Here is a 10,162-nt window from a genome sequence, read left to right on the forward strand (position 1 = left end):
AAGGCCTATCTTAAAGAAAAATCCATATGAACTATATAAGGGAAGAAAACCTAATATTGCTTACTTTCACATCTTTGGCAGCAAATGCTTTATTCTAAATAATAAAGATGCCTTGGGTAAATTTGATTCCAAATGTAACGAGGGTATATTTTTAGGGTACTCATTACTAAGTAAGGCATATAAAGTATTCAATAAGAAAACATTAGCAGTAGAAGATGTTGTATCATATTTTTTGATATATCAGAAAAAGGGTTTAATGAAAAATCTATCTTAGAATAAAATATCGTTTATGTTAATCTCATATTTCAAAATCAACATTTTATATTTCGAAACATGCATGATAAGTTTTGGCGTGAATGTTCAAATACTTGAAAAAATCCAAAATTCATGCATCATGTTTCGAAACCTATGTTCTATGTTTCGAAACCTTGGTCATTAATGTATTTATACATGTTTCGAAACTCCCTTTGATAAGGTTTCAAAGTTTTCCAAGTATAAATCATGTAAACATATATGAGATTTAAGCATATGTTTCGAGAAACCTACATGGTATGTTTCGAAACCTTTAAACCCTCAAATGAAATCTCACATGTGGTGGTATTTCTGTCATTAAATCAGCTTCGAAGTAATTTCATGTCGGGTCAGTTTTGGAAGTTGTCGACGACATTGACTAGGCTACTGTAACACAGTTCCAACTTTCACAAAATTCTCCAATCAACAAGAAAACAACCGTATAAAGAGAGAGCAGCAACCAACAAGAGAAATTAAGCAAGTAGGCAAGAAATAATCAAATAAAACAAGTAAAGAACTCAAGAGATCAAGTTAGAACCAAGAATATGGGAGGCTGAAACTAAGAATGGTAGCTAGTTTCGGTGGGTAGTGGGCTGCTTGATAACCTAAAGAGTAGAGGAGAAGAGAGAAGAAGAAAATAGGAGAAGAGCATGAGCTGTGAGCTGCAAGTAGAGGAGAAGAGATGAGAAGAAGAGAAGAGAATAACGTGAGTCATGAGCTGCGAGAAGAGATGAGAGGAAGAGAGGAGAAGAGTGTGAGCAGAGGAGAAGAGAGGAGGCCGGCGTATCTTGACAATAACAAGGAGAGGAAGATCGGGTCGATTGGCGGCTGGCACTAGAGAAGAAAGGAGTTTTCAGTGGCTAGACAGCTTGAGGAGGGTGTTTCTGACAGCTCCCGAGGTGTTTCTAACGGCTGACTTGAAGATTGGAAGGAGAGGGAGAAGATAAGAGTGACGTCGGGACTCGGGAGGAAGATGGGAGTGCTTTCAACGACTGGCTTGAAGGTTTTATTTAAAACTTGGGCTGCCCAGGTTTTAAATAAAATCTAGGTTTCATGAGGCACGCCTTGCGCCCTGACGTCTCGCCGTGCAAGGCGAGGGCCTCCCCAAATTTTAAATAAAATCTATGGTTTCGATATATCATTTTCTCTTCTCTAGGGACTCCACCTTGGCATCCCTGGCTTAAGGGTTGTCGGGTTTTGAGATCCTTACACTACTCCACTACCTTAAGTCCTCACTAAGGATTTAAATGTAATAACCCAATTATGGGTCTAGAATATTTTGGCTATTAATGTTATGTGAGTGGAATTTTGAAATATTAATTGAAATGGATGTTTTAGGGGTTGTAAGTTTATGTATATATGTGATTTTATAATTAATTAAGTGGTGAAAAAAGGAAAGAAAGACTAAGTAGGCATATGCATAATTTCAGTAGGGCAAAATGGGAAGAATGGATAAAAGGGTGTCTTAGAGAGAAGCCAAACCTATTCTTCTCCTTCTCTTGTTTCTCTCTCTTTCCCTCTTCCTCTTACCCCAAATTTCTTCTCCTTCAATTTGGAACTTCAAGGAAGGGATTGGTGGTCGAGATTAAGGGTTTTTAGTGGAAACTTGGAGATCAAAGTTTGTGATTCTTCTTTTCCTAAAAAATCCTCCATTGAAATCAAAGTCAAGTTCCCTTCTAACTTCTTTAAATAGAAAGCTTCCACCTAGGATCCTTCTTGATGGAAAATTTAGGGTTTTTTTCCCTTCCATTGAAGCCCTTGAAATGCCCACTTTTGGGTGAAAGTTAGTAAAACCCTTCATTTGGAAATGGGTTATTTTGAGAAATCCAGTTGTTTGCGTCTCGTGTCTTTTTCTTTGAATTTTCGATCAATCGTTCATATCATCTAGATGGGGACTTGTGTCTCCCCATGTTTTTAAAAAGGAATGGTGCATTTGTTGTTAGGGTATAGAAGTATGCATGAGTTTGGTGTGAATAGCATGCATTTTTAGGGTGTTCTACAATGTCTCAGTTTCCATCTATCCACAATTCTTGGGAAGCTGTCGACAATTTTTAAGGAACTGTCGACAGGCTTCGCATAGAGGCTGTTGACAATTAGATACTGAGAGGGTGATTCTTAGGCTGTTGACCGGTTGGCAAAGGTTGTTGACCATTTTGCCTTAACTATCGATAGTTCCTTCATTGGTGTTGATAGTTTCCTCCAGAAACCCATGTCAACAGTTTCTCTTTGCCGGTCGACCGGTTGCTTCCCTTATGGCTTAATACTTTAATTTGTTCATTCAAATTGCCCCCAATTCATTGTGGAAACTCCTAAGAAAAACCCTCCAACATCTAAAACCTTGAAATTTGTTAGTAATGGGTGGGAAATTGAGAGAGATCCAACTATTGGTGCATTTATCGGTATATTTTGTGTGAAAGTGGGGAAAAAGAGGGCTATGGGGGTCCTTTATGCATATGAACACAACAAGGGAAGATGTTTTTATAAAATGTCCTCGGAATAAGAAAGCGTTAGATGTTTATGATATTGTATGTTACATACATGGTTATATGTGTGCACATTTAAACTTTTGAGAGATGGGGTGTGATAAGGTATTAAGGAAAGGATATCCTATCATGTCGATAGGTCTATACCCGACCGTGGTTATCATGCCGGTAGACTTATGTTACTTGTGGGAGCTTTGCCTCATAATGCCGCCTAGGATGGACTAAGGCGTGGGTGGATAATAGTCCACACTTTATAATGATGTAAATTCATTGATGAGTTGGTGTATAACTTGGCATATGAACACAACTTGCATAATTCTATCTATGATGTTAACCTTTGGGGTTCTGCCTTGGGATATGGGCTATTCTCTTATTCTTATTATTGCTTTATCATGCTTCAGTCTATTATGCCCTCAGCTGCTATTTATACTTGTTGAGCTTTGTAGCTCATGTTATTTTCTTGCATCATTCCAGGTTCAGCTAAGGGGAAAGCTAACGAGGGTGGTGAGTCTAGTTGTGCTTGAGATGGGTTAGATATGTGTATAGAGTCGCTCCAAACCAAGATCCTTGGGAGTTGTTGAGGATGAGGGGCTGAATCTTATTTTGTTGTAGTTTATATCTCTTTCTCATTATTTTGTTATGTATGGGCAATTAAGCCCGGGTAAAAGAATGATGTAATGCTACATGGATATGTGTATCTCTTTTGTGATCTTATAGATGAGATGGAGATTATACGGTTGATTTATGGATTTTGTTTTTGTACCTTTTCCATGACAACTCTCTCACGAACCTTTTATGCTAGTAGGAGTTTTGGTAGATAGGCCATTATATTTAAAATACTTCACTAAAATGTTAGTTTAAAAAGGGAGATGTTATATTTTCAAGGGATCAACTACAACCCTCACACAACTTTACAGACTCAACAAAATCCTCAATTTTTATATGTTAAATTGAAATCTCAACTTTTAAAGTCTAAGTTGAAAACTCAACTTTTCAAATCTAAGCTGGAACCTCCACTTTTACAGGTTGAGCAGTAATTTCTATTTTTAAGAACAAAACAACAACCATACATACCTTTTTACAGGGTAAGGTAGAACCCTTACAATAACTTATTGGAAGGAAAAATAGAAAGTAAGCTCATAACAAGACAACCCTCAAATGATAATAAATAAAGCACATGAGGGTATGTACAAGAAGAGTTAAAGAATAGAAGTGCAAGCACTCCACACTGTTTTCTAATTCTAGTTCAAATGATCTTTCTTAAAGCTTGACCAAATGAAGGCTTGAGGTAAAAAGAATATAATCAGAGGAAGGTAAGTACTCAAGTGATATAGTTTGGCCTGAAACAAGCTCAACTTGGTTGGACCTCAGCTCAGTTTGGTTTGACACTTTTTTTAAGTTGGCAAGGAAGTCAACATCAAGATCTTGTGTAACACTTGGCCTTAAATAGAAGCTTTGAGACTTGAATTAAACACCTGTTATCTGTACATACTTAATAGCTTCTCTAATTTGACTAATAACAGTCAAATTAGTTATACAAAATATACATATATTAAAGAAGAAAGCACTTTGCACAACATATAAGCATTTTTTCATTCTATTAGAAGAGACAACAATTAGATCACATAAAAATAAAGAAATAAAACTTAAATGGTCAAAATTGTCCCTTTCAATCGCTCTTTGTAACAGCTATAGAATCAAACATTGAATGTTTCCAAAGGTTCTTCATTTAAGTTGCAATCAACTATAGAACTGCCTAATACAGAAATAAAATATTAAAACATTACTTTTACACAAACGAGGAAAGCAAAAGGAAGTTATGAAGTCAGGAGCTAGGCTTCATAAAACACACAATAAGTCATATAGACACTAAAAAGGAAAAGAAAAGTTTGGAGTTTGGAAAAGTTTATTGTCTGCATCTTATTTCCTTATTTCTATAGGTTTTTTCTTCCATATTTGTCACAGATACAGCCTTGTGTATAACACAACCTGATCGGCTGCAACAATAAAGATCTGTTTCTTTCCTTTTTGTTTCTTTCTTTCTCTTCTTATTTTTCTTTCTTTTTTGTTTTTTGATAGATTGATCAACACTGAAGAATTACGAAATTTTAATAAATTTTACAATACAGAGGTGTAATGTTATTTTTCTTGTCAATAAAGATAGAGACTACTATAATTTGCCAAGGCACCAAAGATAAAAGCAACCAATATGAATTGATTGAAAGGAAAAACTATCCTACGTATACTAGCACTTTTCGAAGAGACACCCTTACCGTACAGAGATTGTTTCCATGGTTTACCATTGACCTCCTAGGCCATAATGAAGCAGACCTTTATTGCTGCTCCATGGCCACCCCCCATTCTTGGTATAAGATCATTAAGAGTTAAGTTCCACTAATCAATAGATGCCTACAATCAATAATTCCAAGTGTTTCGAGGCATTCACATCTTTCGTTGAAGAACTGAACTTCAATGATAAGAAGTGAATTAAAATAAATAAATTGAATGATGACTACAAAAGATGATCACCACCAATAGAGAAATGCTGAGCCCCAGATATGATAAAATGAAGTATAAATGAACTGCATGCCAATTAGCATTAGTCAAAAGTTCAAACAAAAAAAAATAAATGATCAAATAGAGTAAACCTAGAGATGCTCAAATACAGTAGTGAAATGAACTTTCAACAAGTCCCTTTGCAATGCCTGCAATAAAATGAAATTTCTAAGTGGTTTGTCCTTATACCACACGCAGCTTGCAAATATATTGAAAACAGCTGTATGCATGGTTATATGATCCATACATCTCAAAGTTCACCAACAGCCATCTTCACTGCTTCAGAAGGTGACTAGCATGCTGCAATGCAAAACAAAATCAAGAAACTTCAGTGGAACCATCAACTAAACCGTGAGGGTCAAGTTTGATTAATTACATAAAACGCTTGATTAATTGAGAAATAAGAAAAGGAATAAACTAGAGGCTCGTATATAATAAATATATCATACATATTCAAAATTGAAGCACAAAACAAGAAACCAAATGAATCACAATTGATCAACACTTAAATCATACCCTGCTGGCAATATTGATTATGCAAATAATGAGAGCTAAACTTCTCGATCTTGCACCGTGACAGACAGACATAATTAGCTGATTTTGGGATTAATCTTTGATAATATGACTTATATTGCTATTTGGGATCTCACTTTGGCTCATGATTCGTGATGGGGGCTTTGCATACAGAAAGGCAAAAAATTGGTTGCTTAGAATGGAAGGCAGCTGGTATGGTGTGCTTCACACAAAATTTCTTCTTCTGGTTATATTCTATTGCTGGGTTTAAGATTTTGTTAGAATGGGAAGTACAGTGGGAAGTTAATATGATCAGCAGGAGAGGGTGTCGCTGTTGTGTGTTTGTGCATTGGTTCTCTGTAAAAAATTGAACTGGGGCGGCTGCTAGTTGTTCTTATATGACGGATTTTCGATTAACATAATTTTTTATCTTTCATCAAGTAAAAATAAGAAGGCAAGCAAATTGTATGCCTAAAAATAGAAAAATACACAAATAAAGAATTGATAACCGAGATCTGTGAATGAACATTGGGCATGCATGTGATATATCTTCAAGTAAATAACGAAACTAATTGTGGAACAAGTTCTTGTGAAATAATAATAGAAGGGGTAAAGAAAATAAAAGAAAAACATACTCGTACTAAATATAAGAAGGAAGGGATGACCGTCGATGATGTTGACGATGAAGACAGCGGGTGGAAGTTGTTGTTGTGGTTACAAAGGCATTGCTGAAAAGAGAGAGAGAGTGAGAGAGAGAGAGAGAATGAGAAGGCAGATACATACAAAACCCTAACTGAAATAGGAGAAGAAGAAAGAGGGAAGCAACAAAGAAGCTCGGCTCAATAAAAAGACAAAAATTTTGAACCCGACGTGAATCGAACACGCAACCTTCTGATCTGGAGTCAGACGCGCTACCATTGCGCCACGGATCCTTGTTGTATCTCATTGCCATCAAATATTTTTATGGAGTTTTATTAAATTACTGTAAATTGCCTTTACACCCCTGTGGTTTTGGTCATTCGCGTGAAGACCCCGTATGATTTTAAAATGGTTCTTATAGTTTCATTGTTTGGCTCAGACACCCCTTGGGTTAGTTTTTTGCACTAATAATGTCAATTATAACTAAATTAATTTAAATTAGCAAAATATTCTCTACATCCTCTATTAAAAAACTAAAAAATATATATTAAAAATAAAAAATGAATAACAAAACCTTTAAAATCAAACATACTACTATTGTGCCAAATAACAATTTTCATGGAAATTGTGAAATAAACTTATTATGAGACATATATAAAAGGTAAGAATGAAGGTAAAAGAGTTAAATTAACTCTAAACTTTTTTATTTTAATCAATTTGGGACTTATCGTTTTGCACAAATTCACCTTTGAACTTTTTGAAATGTTGCCTCTTTCCCTTAAATGCTAGTTTTTGCTTCAAATTCACCCTTAAATTAAACCATTCTAAAACTTCAAAAGTAAATTTGAGCCCAAAAAAGTTAATGCACTAATCTCATTAAAACAAAAACATTTTTCTCAATTGATTTCTCTTTTAACCACTTAATTTAAAAACGATAATTAACAAGTAATTAATGTGAATGATTGTTTTATTTATGATTTTCTTTTCTTATGAACTAAATAATTATTGTAAAATGTTTGATCCAAACTTAATTATGAAATTGATGTGAATCATACGATTCACTAACAACTATTGATACAAACAGTTAGCTTAAAAATAGGAGTGAATTAAGCTTCACCCAAAAATAAAATTTTAAAACTACTATAAATGAAGAAGTAAAGGAATTGAAAGAATACAGCACACAAGATTTTTATAGTGGTTTGACCCCACTGCCTATGTCCATTAATTTGATTTCTCACTAAGGATTTCAACCAACTTACTAAGTTGCTTTTGAATGGGATCAGTTATAACCACTTTACATGGCTTTTCAAGAATCAACTAAAACTCTTACACTATCTTTTCTAAGATCACGCAAAACCACAATGGCTTACAAAAAGCAAAGGTTTGTAACACAAAGAAAAGCCAACAATAATGTTTACAACAAAATAAGGCTTCTCCCAAATATAGAGACTAAGGATAGGAAGTTTAAGCATATTCTTTCTGTTTTTACAGAATATCAAAGATCTGTATGATAATTGCTCTTTGAAGATTTGAGAATGGCTTTATAATACTCAGATTTTGCTTGTATAACTATCTAACATTGATCTTGACCATTTCTTGTAACGACCCGTTAGTGGGTCCGGGTGATGTATATATTGGAATGAGATATATATATATATTATTATTATTATTATTAGAGTACTGTTTTGGTGAATCATATGTGATATTTTTAGTTGATGTGCAATGGAATGGGAAGAGTCAAATATTTGATTTAAGTGCTAATGAGACCCGACATAAGGCACGGTATTTTTGGAAATGTTATTTGGAGTTTAAATGGTGTCCAAATTAGTATTAGAATGATTTTCATTTAAAATGTTATACCATAGGGGCATTCAAGTAATTGTTGAGATGTGTGTATATATATATGTGTGTGTGGAGTGGCCAATTTGCATGAGAGGAAAGAACTAGAAGACAAAGGAAAGATGAGAGGGAGGAAGACCGATCGGGAGGAAGAGAAGTAAGAGGGAGGGTTTCATTCTCTTCTCTTTTTCTTGCTTGTGGTGATTCAAAAGGGGTTGTGGGAGTTAGTTACCTTCATCTTCTCATTTTCCTTCTCTTTTTGTTAGTTTCTTGTTGAGTGTGTCAAGTAAAAGGACTTGAAAGCTTGTTAGCTCAAGAATGATCATCAAGAGAGGCTTCTAAGGCAAGTTCTTATTTCCCTTACCTCTCATATGCTTCTAGCTAGGGTGTTTGGGAATTTGAGTATGAAAACTCCATGTTTTCTCAAAGAATGTTTGGTTTGAAGGGCTATGTAGAAACCATTGTAAATCTCTCCCCTCCTTGGTTTGATCTTGCTAGTCTCATTTACACTTCGAAATAAGGCTTGTTTTACCCTATAACCCTTTGGGAATGATGTGTTTATCATTAGGATGTAATGGGTGCAAGTGTTTGTGCATAACTTGCATGTTTTGAGGGTCTTCGGGGTGGTTCTTGGCTTCGACTAGTTGACTGTTTCTGTCAGGCTGTCGACCATTTTTTCCCTATGACAGCCTGCGCATGTTTTGTTGTTTCGAGCATAACTTTTTGTAAAAATATCGAATTTGCAAACTATTTAAAGTTTGTAAACTAGAGTCGATAGGATTTGTTTTGATACAAGATTTGGGTTATTTGGAGAAGTATGGTGCATGTATATGCCCTATGAATTACCACATTGAAATCTAGGATTTATGTTTCAATCTGATAGCGGTCCAGTTTTTGTGGCATAACTTTCTATGGTATTATCCAAATTGGAATCCTCTTTTTATCTCATAAACTAGACTTATTAAGCTTTTTTTTGGTATATATCTTGTATCATTTGGTTATGTTTTGAAGTCATGGAAACCCTGTCAATCTTGGCCTAGAATATGGAGTTCTTCCATCTTGAGCGATTTGCCTTAATCTGATTTTTGAGAGATAAATAACTTACTTTGGTATATGATTGGAGTATGATGGGATACATTTATAGAATAAATGATAATGTTTCTAGATATAATTCCTTGAGAGATTAGAAGGGTTTTCTTGAGCATTGTAGAAGGGTTTTCTTGAGCATTATTGATGCATTTTGTATTCACAAGTCAAGTAGCGTTGGGTCGTACAACGTTATGAGTTGGGACGTTGCACTTGTGGGTATGTATTGGTAATGTGGGAATGCTTGTCTTGGGAGTTGCTCAGGAACGTTAGAGTAGGTGTGAAGGTGAAGTGTGTGCCATGAGTCAAGTTGTGGTTTCAAGAAGAGATATGGAGTGGGGTATGAGTCCATGCGCATGTGACGGCTATGGGGATGTACATATGGGTTGACCTCCCTTCTTGGCTAGAGCATCGTGACGATGAGGCCACTACATACTTGGCATGTGGTATCGTTGACGGGTGCCAGCTTATTGGGAGTAAGTTGAGAGCGGACCGAGAGTGCACTATTATGATGAGGCTACTGCATACTTGGCGTGTGGTATCATAGTTGCGTGCTAGTGCCGTAGAACTGAGCTGGTTGAGGGCGCCACTATGATGAGGCCACTGCATACTTAGCGTATGGTATTATAGGTGGGTGTTAGATAGTAGAGGATTGAGGAGTGGACTGAGGGTGTAATACCCGAGAATGATTTGAGGTCATAAATAATATTTGATGAAGGGCATAAATGGACTTTGTGGAAAATAAGACTATAGGG

The 10,162-nt window shown here is 35.5% G+C and overlaps 1 non-coding gene across 1 annotated transcript; it reads right to left on the reverse strand.

Moving 5' to 3' along the window:
- Positions 1-6,703: 6,703 nt before the first annotated feature.
- Positions 6,704-6,775, reverse strand: TRNAW-CCA (transfer RNA tryptophan (anticodon CCA)). Its single transcript has one exon. It is a non-coding gene; the product is annotated as a tRNA-Trp (tRNA).
- Between the last annotated feature and the right edge of the window lie 3,387 nt (positions 6,776-10,162).

Source organism: Diospyros lotus, chromosome 8 (genome assembly GCF_014633365.1).
Source record: "Diospyros lotus cultivar Yz01 chromosome 8, ASM1463336v1, whole genome shotgun sequence".
Lineage (NCBI taxonomy): Eukaryota > Viridiplantae > Streptophyta > Magnoliopsida > Ericales > Ebenaceae > Diospyros > Diospyros lotus.